We start from the raw sequence: 15,230 nt of genomic DNA, 5'->3' as shown, positions 1-15,230 counted from the left end.
TATTTTTCTTGTGACTTAACATTTTTCTGCTATGGTAACTACATGTGCTATACATGCTATGTGCTGTTGATGCTGTTTTGCACCTTGGTTCCGGACGAACTCTGTTTTGCTTGGCTATATTCATGTATGGTTGAAAGATTATTAAACTTGAAATTAATATTTGCTGAACTACAATTTAAGAGCAGCAAAAGACATTTTCATGTCAAGATCTGTAACAAACGATAACAACAAATCTAAAAAGGCTAAGCTGACCCTATAAAATTGCCATGGAGATCCAATGTTTGCAAAGAGTAATAGATTTTCCAGAAAGTTATTAATATACAACTTCTCTTTCTTATTTAACTTTGGTGAAGTAATCCAGTATTAGTGTACTGTTACTAGTGAGGATTCTTCTGTACAGATGACAGCTATTATCACTTAAATCTAAATTTGGAGCAGTTTTAATCAGCAGCTGCATTCTGTGAAAACTATTGTGAGATAACCTGGATTAGTGCTACAAATATTGTGCATTAAGTAGTTTGAAAGTGACAGCCACTTGTCCAAATCAGCCCTCTGCATGTAGACTATATTTCATGACTCCCGTGATGTTTAATTCTTGGCTTGGCTTTAGAACCAAATCCTCCAGGAAGGGATGCAACCTTTCGGGATTTTTGCCAACAAATCTATAATATTCACAGCTGGAACACAGCTTTATTATCAGACCAAATCTATGATCTAATAGCTTGTTTATTACTACGTAAAGTTAATTTAGTTCCAGCAATTAATCCTGAAATCCATTAAATTGTTGGCTGGCAAATCTGATGTACGGATCAGCCTTGATCAAATTAAATCCCAGAACTGACCTGACAGGCTAAACCGCAGGTATTGTCAACAATAACAAAACCTGTGTGTAACATAATAACTGAATTATTGTGTCAGGTTCTGGTGCAAGGTCATTGACTTGAAAAAATAGTTCTCTTTCTCACATCGTGGATGCCCTCTGAAAAATTTTCCAATCTTGGTGCAGATTTCCAGCATCAGCAATTTTGCTTTTATTTCGGAATTTATGAGCAGCTTCAGAGGAGACTTGGAGTCATCGAAGTCTTCAGCACTGAAACGGGCTCTTGGTCCCATCTAGTCCATGCCAAACCATTTAAACTGCTTTGTCCTATTGACCTGCACCCAGACCTTAGCCCTCCATACCTCTCCCATCCATGCATCTATCCAAACCTCTCTTAAACGTTGAGATTGAAATCACATCCACCGATTCTGTTGGGAGCTCATTCCGTACTCTCACCACCGTCTGAGTGACGAAATTTCCCCTTATGTTCCCCTTAAACATTTCACCTTTTACCCTTAACCCATGACCTCTGGTTGTAGTCTCTCCCAGCCTCAGTGGAAAAAGGCCGCTTGCATTTACCCTGTCTATAAACCTCATAATTTTGTGTACTCCAATCAACTCTCCCCTCAAATTTCCAGGGAATAAAGTTCTACCTTAGTTTATTTTTCCTTCTACTTCAACTCCTCCTGTCCCGGCAACATTCCTTGTAAATTTTCTCTGTACTTGATGGGGTATGTGGATTAACCCTGCTCCCATTTCTTATCTCTTGCTAAGAGTTGAGGTTTTAAGGAGGACTGGAGAGATTCTGTGAAATGAGTGCTGAATGTGTGGATCAGGTGGTCGAATTTACTCCCAGCCCTTGGCTGCATCATTTATTCAGCTTGTTACTGAGCTTCCTGCCTTTGCTCCTGCTGAGCAAGGGAATTAAAACTAGGCCTTTCTTTTCAATTACCAGCAATTGTCTCCAGCAATAAATTGGCAAGACTGTTTTTGCTTACTGAGTTTGTAATGGCTTCTGTCTGAAGCTACATCTGATATGGTGTTGATATCAACGACTGACCGGGCAAAAGAGTCCTTGAGTGGCGTGGAAATATAGACAATGGTGACCCCCTCTGCTTTTTGTCATCACTATGAACAGTGCTTAGCCCAGAAGGCAGAGTTGATTTCTATCTGAAAGTACATCAGAGTTTTAATTGCATTAAATTAATAACTTCAATAAAATTAAACTTATTCTGAAAGACCCTAAAGCAAACAGTCACCCCTTTCAGCACCTGGCCTTGCTGTCAACTTTCAAACAAAGAAACTGGAAAATGACATGAGAAATGCGAAATTAGAAATTTGCAGACAGGTTGAGATTGGCAGATATCCCAGCATTCACTTTCCTTCGGAGGAGAAAGCTTTTCGTGAAGGAGAATGTTTGAAAACATTACATACATGATTACTCAAGATAATAGGATTTGCCCATTTTCCAATACTGCTTACAGAAATTTTAATCAATGCTTTATCACATTTGGTATCAATGACCATTTCATTATGTATTGCCTATATCTAATAAAGTGGCATTGTTTGTACGTTCATGGTCTTCAGCTGCTATAGGCCATCCATTTCAGGGATATTTTGACATATAAAATGACATATTTTGGATTCAAAGATGCTCTTCTGCACACTACTGTTGCAAAGTGTAATTATCTGAGTTACTGTTCCTTCCTGTCAGCTTGAACCAGTATGGTCAATCTCCTCTGACCTCTCTCACTAACAAGGCATTTTCACCCACAGAACTGCCACTCACTGGATTTTTGTTTGTTTTTCACACCATTTTCTGTAAACTCTACAGATTGTAGTGTGTGAAAATTCCAGGAGATCACCAGTTCCTGAGATACTCAAATCACCCCATCTGGCACCAACAATCTTTCCACACTCAAAGTTACTTAGATCACACTTCTTCCCCAATCTGATGTTTGATCTGAATGACAATTTAATTCCTTGACCACGTCTGCACACTTCTATTCATTGAGTTGCTGCCACATTATTCGCTGTTTAGATATTTGCATTGACGAGCAGGTGTACAAATGTACCTAATAAAGTGGCCACAGAGTGTATTATTCAGTTCCTTTTGTCACACATCTCACAAGATATCAGGGAGTCTTCCAACAGCTCTCCTGTTCATTTGAGTTCTATCAATGTTTATACAGTGAGAACAAGAGATCTTACTTCTGATTATTAAGCTTGAATGGCATAAAGAAAATAATGGAAAGTTTCACACTGAATTCTCATTTTGCCAACTGGGATAGTGAACATAGGAAACCTCACTGGTATCCAGCAGCTCAGTGTAGATCTGGAGACATGCATTTAAATGCCCTACCAATGGGAATTCAAATTAAAGAAAGCAAAGTAGAATTAAAAATAATTGAAAGGGATGAAATGTTTCTTCCTTACATAAACTGACCATATGTGATTCCAGATAACCAAGGTTTTGAGGAGGTGTTGGTTGGGGGTAGTAGATGTTATTGACATGGCCATAGTAAAACATTTGAGAAGGTACACCATGAGAGATCTTCTCAAATGCCTTACTATGCCCATGTCGACAACATCTACCAAGTAAATTTTGGATTCAATTTTCCAACTCACCATATGACTTAACCTTCTGAATCCAAAATTGGTGCTTGGTCACAGAAGACAGAGTGGTGATGGAGCTGTATTTGTCTCACTGAAGGTCTGTGACTAGTGATGCTGCACAAGGATCAGTGCTGGGATCTTTTTGTTTTGGATATAAACCAGTTGGAAGCAGGGGCATAGAAATAGCAGATGGTGTTTAATCCAGAGAAATGTGAGGTATTGCATTTTGGAAAATGAAATTAAGAAGAAAGTGTACAGTAAATAATGAGACCCTTAGAAGTATTGACGTACAGAGAGAGGCATCTTGGCTGTAAGTGCATAGACTGAAGATAGAGCTGAAAGGAAAGCATATGGTACGCTTGGGTAGTTGGGTACAGAGCATAGAAGTTGTTAAGTCCCATTTTAGTTATATAAACTGTGGTAAGGCCACTTCTGGAGTATTGGGTACAATCTCTTTGTCACACTATAGAAAAGATGTAGAGGCTTTGGAGAAGGTGAAGAAGAGAAGAGCTTCACTGGGTCATTGCTAGGATTGGAGTGATTGAACTGTAAGGAGAGATTGGACAATTTAGAGTGTTTTCTACGAAGTGTCACAGGAAGAGGGGTGACCTGATATGAGAATATAAAACAATGAGAGGTTGATAGGGAAGGAGGCTATTTGGCCCATCGAGTCTATGTCAGTTTCCTCAATCATTTTCATCCATTTATATCCTTGTAACATACTCCCTCTCACTTTCTCATTACTTGACCCCAATTCTCCTACCACCCATCTAGAATGAAAGTAATTTCCAATTACAGAATAATTTTCCCATCAACACATATACGGGGTATAGAGGGAAATTGAAACTCCCAGGGAAAGCACACATGGTCACAAATTCCATAAAGACGGTATCGGCAAGTCAATAAAACTGGAAGACAACCGCTTTACCTGCTGTCTGTTGACTTTGGGCATATCAGAGTCAGAATCAGAATCAGGTTTATCATCACTGACGTGGGTTTTGAAAATTTAAACACAAGAGATTCTTCAGATGCTGGAAATCCAGAGCAATCAATACAAAATGCTGGAGGAACTCAGCAGGTCATGCAGCATCTATGGCAATGAATAAACAGTGGATGTTTTGAGCCTAGTCCCTTCATCAGGACTGGAAAGGAAGGGGTCTAAATATGAATAATTTTAAATAATGGCACCACCTGGCCATGCTAAACTGCAGAATAATCCCACAATGGTTCAACAAAATAAGCACAAACTTTATTCTGTTCATAACCGTAGGACATTATCAGCAACACAAGAAATGATGGCAGAACTCAAAAAGCAGCACAATGCTGTACAATACCGGCGACCTGGGCTCAATTCCTGCCACTGCCTGTAAAGAGTTTGTATGTTCTCCCTGTGGGTTTCCTCTGGGTGCTCCAGTTTCCTCCCACACTCTAAAGATGTTAATTGGTCATTGTAAAATGTCCCGTGATTTGGCTAGAGTTAAATAGGTGGATTGCTGGGAGGCATGGCTCAATGGCCAGAAGGGCTGGTAGGGCCTATTCTGAGCTGTACCTCAATAAATAAATAAAAAAAATCTATGAAGGGGAATAAACGGTTAAGATTTCAGACTGAGACTCTGCAGCAGAACTGGAAAAGAAGAGGGCAAAAGCCAGATAAGAAGGTGGGGGTAGGGTAGAGCGTACAAGCTGCAGGTGATAGCTGAGTCTAGGTGAGGAGGAAGGAGGGTGGGTGGGTGAGCAGAGACGAACTGAGAAGCTGGGAGGTGGTACATGATAAAATTAAAAGGCTGAAGAAGAAGGAGGAATCTGATAGGAATACCCAAAACCACGCAGCTCTGCATCGGCCAGTATTGGTGATTTTCTATATTAGCGCATGAAAATGTAATGATGGCCCACTAGAAGTAAAAGGTTTTCGCGAAAAGAGAAATAAAAAAATAATTATATTATATATTGAGTTTCATTGTAAAGGTGTGATTTCTGGGTGGGACTACTGCACAGGATTATCCCTTTCCCTTTGTTTTCACAGAGCAATGGCAAAGTAAAATTCTTATGAAGGAAAAAAACCAAGAGCCAAAGGGGTCTGCATCGGCGTCAATGCCTGGAAAATGAAAAAAAAATTGATTAAATGTTGAGGAACTCTGCATAATCATCAAACATAGCTTTCCTCTATTCCAATACTAAGCAACATAACCCATCAATCATTGACACACATTATGCACAGTTCTTGCAGCTTAATATAAAGATAGTTAGCACATTACTCTTACTCCTCCAGACTTAAATTACTTACTGCTTCAGAATTCACTTTTGTTAGCTGCCAGAGCAGTAAAGTTCGAGAATATTCTTTATGGTCTTCTTAAAAATGAAAGTGACTGTAAGGACATCTAGCTTTCCTTCTCTTTAATGCACTGTGGATTAATAGATTTCCCTTTAGCTTTTAGCACAGTGAGGGAGTTAACATTGATAGCAATAGATAATCGAAAAGATTTGAAACTGTAGAATGACTGAGGCCACCATATCCACAATTCTGCTGAACCTGTGATTGTTCCTCAATGCTTAATGAATCAAAGGGCGGAAGGCAGTACATTCACCAACCAGTTCAATCATGGGCAGCATATCAATGGATTTGGCCACAGGCGTGATAGCTGCTTCTCACCCATTACACTATGATACTGCCTCATCCATAGTGAAATGGTCAAATCTAGTTTAACAACCTCTTTGTGTGATGCTCAATTTGAAATGATCAATTATCCATTAAAATGCAGTGAATGAAGTGCAGCGGTAATACTTGTTGAGATTTGTAACAGTTTAATTTTTTCTCTTTATGTTCATTAATTACACAAAACCTGTGAAGGACACTGCAGTGTTCAGATTTCCTAATAAACATATGTTCCTGAGGGTTCAAAATAAGGACCTCTCATTACTGTATCCACTGAACAGAAAAGATGCATCTGCCTCAGAGTACACCTCACTTGAATTACAGTTTGATTTTCTTAATGACATTCAAGTAGAGAATTAGAACTTCCATTTTGTACAATGGGTAAAATTTATTCCTGTGCAGTGTAATCAACTGCAGAGACATGAAAGTTGCGAGTACACAGATATCCACTATGACATTACTAATTAATCTTAATTCCTTGTAACAGTGGGGAAAGAAATTATCCACCTCCTGAGCTACATTTGAGTGTAAATATGTAAATATACCACATGTGAATATAACATAATTAAGTCAACATACCTGTGAGGTAAGCAGCTCTGTTTGCAATTGTTGGCCTTTAGTAAAAATAAGGCATTGTTCAGACTACACTTGAAGTAATTGTGAGCAGTTTTGGGCCTGTTATCTAAGAAAAGATGTGCTGCCATTGGAAAAGGTCCAGAGAAGGTTCATGAGAAAGATCCCAGGAATAAAAGGGTTAACATATGAGGAGAGTTTGATGGCTCTGGACCTGTACTCACTGGAGTTTAGAAGAGCGGGGGTGGGGGGAGGATCCTCAATGGAGTGGAAGTGGAGGGGATGTTTGATGCACCGTCAATAACTCTTGGAGACGTGAGGCGAGATACAGACTTTTATTGGCTGGAAGAAAGAACAAGCAGCAATTGACCACCACACTATATCCTGGAGACTGAGGCCGGGGCTGTGTCTCCAATCACCTTAATACCGGGGCCTGTGGGAAGAGCCACAGGAGCAGTCAGCAGGGGGCGTGTCCAGACAGGTATATGTAGTTCACCACAATGTTTCCTATAGTGGGGGAGTCTAGGACCAGAGGGTGCAGCCATTTATTGAGGATGTCCTTTTAGAACAGACAGAGATGAGGAAATTTTTTTTTAGGCAGAGTGTGGTGAATCTGTGGAATTCAATGCCACAGATGGCTGCATAGGCCAAGATATTGGGTGTATTTAAGATGAAGGTCAATTGATTCCAGATTTAATCCAGACATCTAAGGTTACAGGAAGAAGGCAAGAGAATGGGGTTGGGAGAGATAATAAATCAGCCATAATAGAAAGGCACAACAGACTTGTTGGGTGAATGGCCTAATTCTGCTCCTATGTCTTAAGGTCTTAAAATAATTTCCGTCAAACCCTTTATCTTCTAATAGCTAATGTTATTGGGGAGGGTTTGAACTAGATTTGCAAGAAGGTGGGAACAGAAGTGAAGAGACAGAGGATGGGGAGGTTGGAGCATAAGTAGAGAGAGCTTGAAGGGAGTTTGTGAGGAGGGATAGGCAGATAAAAAAGCAAAAAGAACCTCAACCTGATGGTTTGAGACGTGTTTATTCTAATGCAAGGAGTACCATAAACAAGGCAGATGAACAGTGCGTGGATCAATACGTGGAACTGTGACATTGTCACCATTACAGAGACTTGGATGTCTCAGGAGCAGGAATGGCTGCTGAATGTGCATGGCTTTAAATGTTTCAAAAAGAACAGAGAGGGAAGCGAAGGAGATGGGGGTGTGACATTGCTAATTAGGGATAATGCCACTGCTGCAGCAAAAAAGGAAATCATGGAGGGATGGTCTACTGAGTCAAGGTGGATGAAAGTTAGAAACAGGAAAGGGACAATAACTCTACTGGGTGTTTTTCCCCCCCCTATAGTAACAGGGATATTGAGGCACAGATTCTGGAATGGTGAAATAATATTAGGTTTGTTATGATGGGAGATCTTAACTTTACTAATATTGATTGGCATCTCCTTAGCGCAAAGGGTTTAGATGGGGTGGAGTTTGTTAGGTGTGTTTAGAAAGTTTCCTGATGCAATATGTAGAGAAACCAGCTAGTGGAGAGGCTGTATTGGCTTGATCTGGTATTGGGAAATGAACCTAGTCAGGTGTTAGATCTCTCAGTGCGAGAGCATTTGGAAATAGTGAGCACAATTCTATCTCCTTCACCAGAGCACTGGGGAGGGATAGGAGCAGACAATTTGGGAAAACATTTAATTGGGGTAGGGGGAAATATGATGATATTAGGCAGGAACTAGGGAGCATAAATGGGGAGCAGATGTTCTCAGGGAAATGTGGCAAATGTTCAGGGAATATTTGCATGGACTGCTTAGGTATGTTCTAATGAGACATGGAAAGGGTGGTAGGGTTAAAGAACCATGGTCTACAAAGGATGTAGAAAAGCTAGGTAAGAAGAAAAGAAAAGCTTACAAAAGGTTCAAGAAACTAGGCGCTGTTAGAGCTCTAGTAAATTACAAGGTTTCTAGGGAGGAGCTTAAGAATGGAATTAGGAGAGGCAGAAAGGACCATGAGAAGGCTTAAGGAAAACCGCAAGGCATTCTACAATTATGTGAAGAGCAAGAGGATGAGCTGTTTGAGAATAGGACCAATCAGGTGCGATAGTGGAAACGAGTGCATGGAGTTGGAGGAGGTAGCAGGGAAACATAATCAATACTTTGCTTCAGTCTTCACCAGGGAAAAGGACCTTGGCGATCGTGAGGATGACTTACAACAGACTGAAACGGTTGAGTATATACACATTAACAAAGAGGATGTCCTGGCGCTTTTGAAAAGCATTGAGTTAGATAATTTGATAGATAATGCGTAACACCATTAGTTTCAACTTGATCATGGATAAAGATAGATCTGGTCCGTGGGTTGAGGTTCTAAACTGGAAAAAGGCCAAATTTGAAGAAGTGAGAAAGGATCTAAAAAGCGTGGATTGGGACAGGTTGTTCTCTGGCAAGGATGTGATTGGTAAGTGGGAGGCCTTCAAAGGAGAAATTTTCAGAGTGCAGAATTTGTATGTTCCTTTCAGGATTAAAGGCAAAGTGAATAAGAATAAGGAACCCTGGTTCTTGAGGCATATTGGAACTCTGATAAAGAAGAAGAGAGAGATATATAACATGTATAGGCAACAAAGTGCAAATAAGGTGCATGAGGAGTATAAAAAGTGCAAAAAATACTTAAGAAAGAAATCAGGAGGACTAAAGGAAGACATGAGGTTGCTTTGACAGTCAGGGTGAAGGATAATCCTAAAAGTTTCTACAGGTATTTTAAGTGAAAAAGGATAGTAAGGGATAAAATTGGTCCTCTTGAAGATCAGAGTGGTCGGCTCTGTATGGAACCAAAAGAAGTGGGGGAGATCTTAAATGGATTTTTTGTGTCTGTATTTACTAAGGAAACTGGCATGGTGTCTATGGAAATAAGGCAAACAGGTAGTGAGGTTGTGGAACCTATACAGATGAGGAGGAGGTTCTTGCTGTCTTGAGGCAAGTCAAGGTATATAAATCCCCAGGACATGACAGGATATCCCTCCGACCTTGAAGGAGACCAGTGTTGAAATTGCAGGGGCCCTGGCAGATATATTTAAAATGCTGGTATTTATGTGTGAGATGCTTGTAGCCAGAGACACCAGCCACGTGACAGATGCACTGCCACCTGGCTGGTTGGAGGACACACCACACGCCAATCAACATTTGGTCCCTCCCAGCTAATCAATGCACACCTAAATTATTGGTCACCTTAATTGGATTATGTCGCCCAGCCCCTTGCTATAAAAGGTGAGACTTGGCCCTGGCTCGGTCTCTCTTACAGACCACCACATTGAAGGTAAGTGCATTGATTTATGTTTGGGAAGGTCTATCGTTTGTCCTGGTAAGGGAGCCGCAGCTATCCAAGATCAAGGGGGATAGCTGTCATAGTGCTTTTCCCTTGTTCTTTGTATGTGTAACTGTACCCTGTCCCCACACTGCTTTCTGTGTATTGTACAGCCGACCCGATCTTCCCCACATGTGTTAACCCTAAGCGTTTTCTGTTAGAATATTGTAGTTGCTTGTGTTGACCCGACTTCCCCTTGTAAATAAATTCCTTATTAATAAATCTGTGTGTGTCCAGGCCTCTACTGTTGAGGCTCAAAGAACCAGTTATTTTCCATCACAACAGTGCTGGAGGATTGGAGGATAGCTCATGTTGTTCCATTTTTTAAAAAAGGCTCTAAAAGTAATCCGGGAAATTATAGGCTCATAAATTTGACGTCAGTAGTAGGTAAATTATTGGAAGGAGTACTAAGAGATAGGATCTAAAGTATTTGGATAGACAGGGACATTAGGGAGAGTCAACATGGCTTTGTGCGTGGTAGGTCATGTTTAACCAATCTGTTAGAGTTTTTCAAGGAGGTTACCAGGAAAGTGGATGAAGGGAAGGCAGTGGATGTTGTCTACATGGACTTCAGTAAGGCCTTTGACAAGGTCCCACATGGGAGGTTAGTTAGGAAGATTCAGTCGCTAGGTATACATTGTGAAGTAGTAAATTGGATTAGACATTGGCTTAATGGGAGAAGCCAGAGAGTGGTAGTGGAGGATTGCTTCTCTGAGTGGAGGCCTGTGACTAGTGGTGTGCCACAGGGATCAGTGCTGGGTCCATTGTTATTTGTCATCTATATCAATGATCTGGATGATAATGTGGTAAATTGGATCCTCAAATTTGCTGATGATACAAAGATTGGAGGTGTAGTGGACAGTGGGGAAGGTTTTCAAAGCTTGCAGAGGGATTTGGACCAGCTGGAAAAATGGGCTGAAAAATGGCAGATGGAGCTTAATACAGACAAGTGTGAGGTATTGCACTTTGGAAGGACAAACCAAGATAGAACATACAAGGTAAATAGTAGGGCACCAAGGAGTGCAGTAGAACAGAGGGATCTGGGAATACAGACACATAATTCCCTAAAAGTGGTGTCACAGGTAGATAGGGTCGTAAAGAGAGCTTTAGTACATTGGCCTTTATAAATCAAAGTATTGAGTATAAGAGTTGGAATGTTATGCTGAGGTTGTATAAGACATCATTGGTGAGACTGAATTTGGAGCATTGTGTGCAGTTTTGGTCACCTAATTACAGTAAGGATATTAATAATGTTGAGAGAGTGCGGAGAAGGTTTACAAGGATGTTGCCGGAACTTGAGAAACTGAGTTACAGAGAAAGGTTGATAGGTTAGGACTTTATTCCCTGGAGCATAGAAAAATGAGGGGAGATTTGATAGAGATATATAAAATTACAGTGGGTATAGATAATGAATGTAAGCAGGCTTTTTCCACTGAGGCCAGGGGAGAAAAAAAACCAGAGGACATGGGCTAAGGGTGAAGGGGGAAAAGTTTAAAGGGAACATTGGGGGTGGGGGGGGGGGTTTCTTCACACTGAGAGTGGTTGAAGTGTGGAATGAGCTGCCAGATGAAGTTGTAATTGCAGGCTCACTTTTATCATAAGAAAAATTTGGACAGGTACATGGATGAGAGAGGTATGGAGGGATTTAGTCCAGGTGCAGGTCAGTGGGACTAGGCAGAAAAATGGTTCAGCACAGCCAAGAAAAGCCAAAGGGCCTGTTCTGTGCTGTAATGTTCAATGGTTCTATAATTCACTGTGACTGGGTACCTCAGGTTACTGTGGGAAGCAAAGGAGGAGATTGCTGATTGCTGATTGTGATGATCATTGGTGTCATCAATAGGGACAGGAGAAGTAGCAGAGGATTGGAGTGTTGCTAATGTTGTTCCTTGGAGTGACAGAAGATGAGAGGTGGCCTGATAGAGGTATATAAGATGATGAGGGGCATTGATCATGTTGATAGCCAGAGGCTTTTTCCCAGGGCTAAAATAACTAACATAAGGGGGCATAGTTTTAAGGTGCTTGGAAATAGGTAGCAAAGGGATGTTAGGGGTAAATTTTTCACACACAGAGTGGTGGGTGCGTGGAATGTACTGCTGGAGATGGTGGTGGTGGTGGAAGTGGATTCATTAGGGTCTTTTAAGAGCCTCTTATATAGGTACATGGATCTTAGAAAAATAGATGGCTATGTGTTAAGGAAATTCTAGGCAGTTTCTAGAGTAGGTTATACAGTTGGCACAACATTGTGGGCCAAAGGGCCTGTAATGTGCTGTAAATTTCTTTGTTCTAGAGTTATCCGATGCAGTTATAGTCAGCTTGACGATAGTTGTAAGCCATCAACTTCTGATACTTTGCTGCTGCAGTTGAACATGTTCAAGGATAAAAATAGGATGGGAAAAAAGAAGTTGCAATTTGGGAAAGTAACTGTCGGCACCTCAAAATTCTACAGGGAAAATGGCTCAGATGTCGCAGTGAGTCAGCAAAACTCGGTCCTGCACTCACGCAGAGGCAATTAGAGAGGCAGGGGAAGTCAATAGCTTGTGAGATAAAGAGAGATATCAATAACTGCAGAAAGCACAGAATCGGAAAGGGGGCAAAGAAGCCTTGTGTATAGTGATATCACTGTTTAGGCAAGAGGCAATGAGACGGACCAAAATGACTGCATGAGAACAGGTAAGATATATAGGCAGCCAAGTTATACAACTAACAGCCTTTCACAGTCTAAGTATGGAGATGCTCTTATAGTGATAGCGCATAGGCACAGAATACTTTTATACGAGAGTGAAAGGAAGCATTTCTATTCATGGAAACTGACTCTGGAATCTAAGACATGCTTACTGATCTGGTGCTTCCACAGAAAATTAACGATGTCCTGTTGGCTGAGGTAGGATGGAAGCTGAAGATATTTTTCAATCGCAGTTATTTCAGTTACTCTGGTGTTGTAAGCTGGGCAGAGAGAGGCAAAAAGCAGGAGAAGAAGTCAGGAAACATATTATTGAATCAAACAAACCAAAGAAGCCAAATTTCAGGTAAGAGTGCAAATTGAGTTTCTGAGGGAAATGGTATGTTGGCATTCATAGCAAAAGGACTTGAGTACAGGAGCAGGGAGGTTCTACTGCAGTTGTACAAGGCCTTGGTGAGACCACACCTAGAATATTGTGTGCAGTTTTGGTCCCCTAATCTGAGGAAAGACATTCTTGCCATAGAGGGAGTACAGAGAAGGGTCACCAGATTGATTCCTGGGATGGCAGGACTTTCATATGAAGAAAGACTGGATCAACTAGGCTTATACTCACTGGAATTTAGAAGATTGAGGGGTGATCTTAATAGAAATGTATTAAATTCTAAAGGGATTGGACAGGCTAGATGCAGGAAGATTGTTTCCGATGTTGGGGAAGTCCAGAACGAGGGGGCACAGTTTAAGGATAAAGGGGAAGCCTTTTAGGACTGAGATGAGGAAAAACTTTTTCACACAGAGAGTGGTGAATCTGTGGAATTCTCTGCCATAGGAAACAGTTGAGGCCGGTTCATTGGCTATTTTTAAGAGGGTTAGATATGGCCCTTGTGGCTAAAGGGATCATGGGGTATGGAGAGAAAGCAGGTACAGGGTTCTGAGTTGGATGATCAGCCATGATCATACTGAATGGCGGTGCAGGCTCAAAGGGCCGATTGGCCTACTCCTGCACCTATTTTCTATGTTTCTATCCCTCCACCTTCCTCATATTCATGTGCCTGTCTAGACATCTCTTAAAAGCTTCTAATGTATTCGCCTCTACCACCGTACCAGGCATCCAGCACTCTGAGTAAAAACATACCCCTCTCATCTCCTTTGAACCTACCTCCTCTCACCTTCAATGCATGTCCTCTGGGAAAAGGATACTCCCTGTTTACTCTATCTGTGCCTCTCATAATCTTGTAAACCTCTAACAGATCTCTCCTCAGCCTCCGCTGCTCCAAATAAATTGTCCAGCCTCTCATGATAGCACATACCCTCTAAACCAGGCAGCATGCTAGTAAACATCCTCTGAATCCTCTCCAAAGCCTCAACATCCTTCCTATAGTGTGGCAACCAGAACTGTATGCAATATGCAGCATTCTATTGTCTCTGCCTGCCCCTGCCCCACTGAACATGTGATCTCATATCTCCATTCCATTCTATTCCCCTTCATTCAGTATTCCCACCTGTACCTGCGACACTTCTCATGCCCTTGATCTTCTCAGAACCTTTCAATTCCCTAGCTCTGACCACCTCATCTTCACCGTGGATATTCAGTCCCTATACACTTCTATCTCCCAGTTAAGAAGGCCTCAAACTTCTCTGCTTCCTTCTCGATAGAAGAACCAAACAATCCCCCTCTGCCACCACCCACCTCCATCTGGCAGAACTAGTCCTCGCCATCAACAACTTCTTTCTTCGGCTCCTCCCACTTTCTCCAAACCCAAGGGGTAGCCATAGGCACTCGTGTGAGCCCAAGCTATGCCTGCCTCTTCATCGGCTATGTAGGACAGTCTATGTTGGAAGTCTCCCCCAGTTATACTCTCCAACTGTTCCTGCTACATTAATGACTGCATTGGTGCTGCTTCATGTATCCATGCTGAGCTCGTCAATGTCATCAATTTTGCCTCTAACTTCCACCCTGCCCTTAATTTCACCTCCCTCTTCTCTGATCTCTGTCAACCAACATCTTAAATAAACCTACTGATTCCCATAGTTATCTGGACCATACCGCTTCCCCCCTATCTTATATAAAAATGCTATTCCATTTTTTCAGTTTCTTTGCTTCTGCCACATCTGTTCTCAGGATTCAGATTTCATTGTCCTCTTTCTTTAAAGAATGGGGTTTTCCTCTCTCTACTATTGATGCAGCTCTCATCCATATCATCTCCGTTTCCCATATATCTGTGCTTACCCCACTGTCATAATGGTGATAGAGTCCCTCTTATCCTTACCTACTGCCTTCACTTCCAACACATTATTCTCTGCAATCTCTGCCATCTCCAAATGGACCCTATCTCTAAACATCCTTCTATCCTTGTCCTTCCTTCTAACAGGAACATACTCTGTGCAACTGATCTTTAAGCACTCTCCACATCTCTGATGTGGACTTGCCAGTGAAAAGGTGTTCCCAATTAACTCTTAGTTCCTGCCTAATCCCCTTATAATTTGCCCTACTCCAATTTAAAACTCTCCTACAAGGACCATAC

This window comes from Hypanus sabinus, chromosome 1 (assembly GCF_030144855.1).
Source record: "Hypanus sabinus isolate sHypSab1 chromosome 1, sHypSab1.hap1, whole genome shotgun sequence".
NCBI classification, from domain to species: domain Eukaryota; kingdom Metazoa; phylum Chordata; class Chondrichthyes; order Myliobatiformes; family Dasyatidae; genus Hypanus; species Hypanus sabinus.
The sequence above is the reverse complement of the archived record's forward strand: the minus strand, read 5'-3'. Positions refer to the sequence as shown.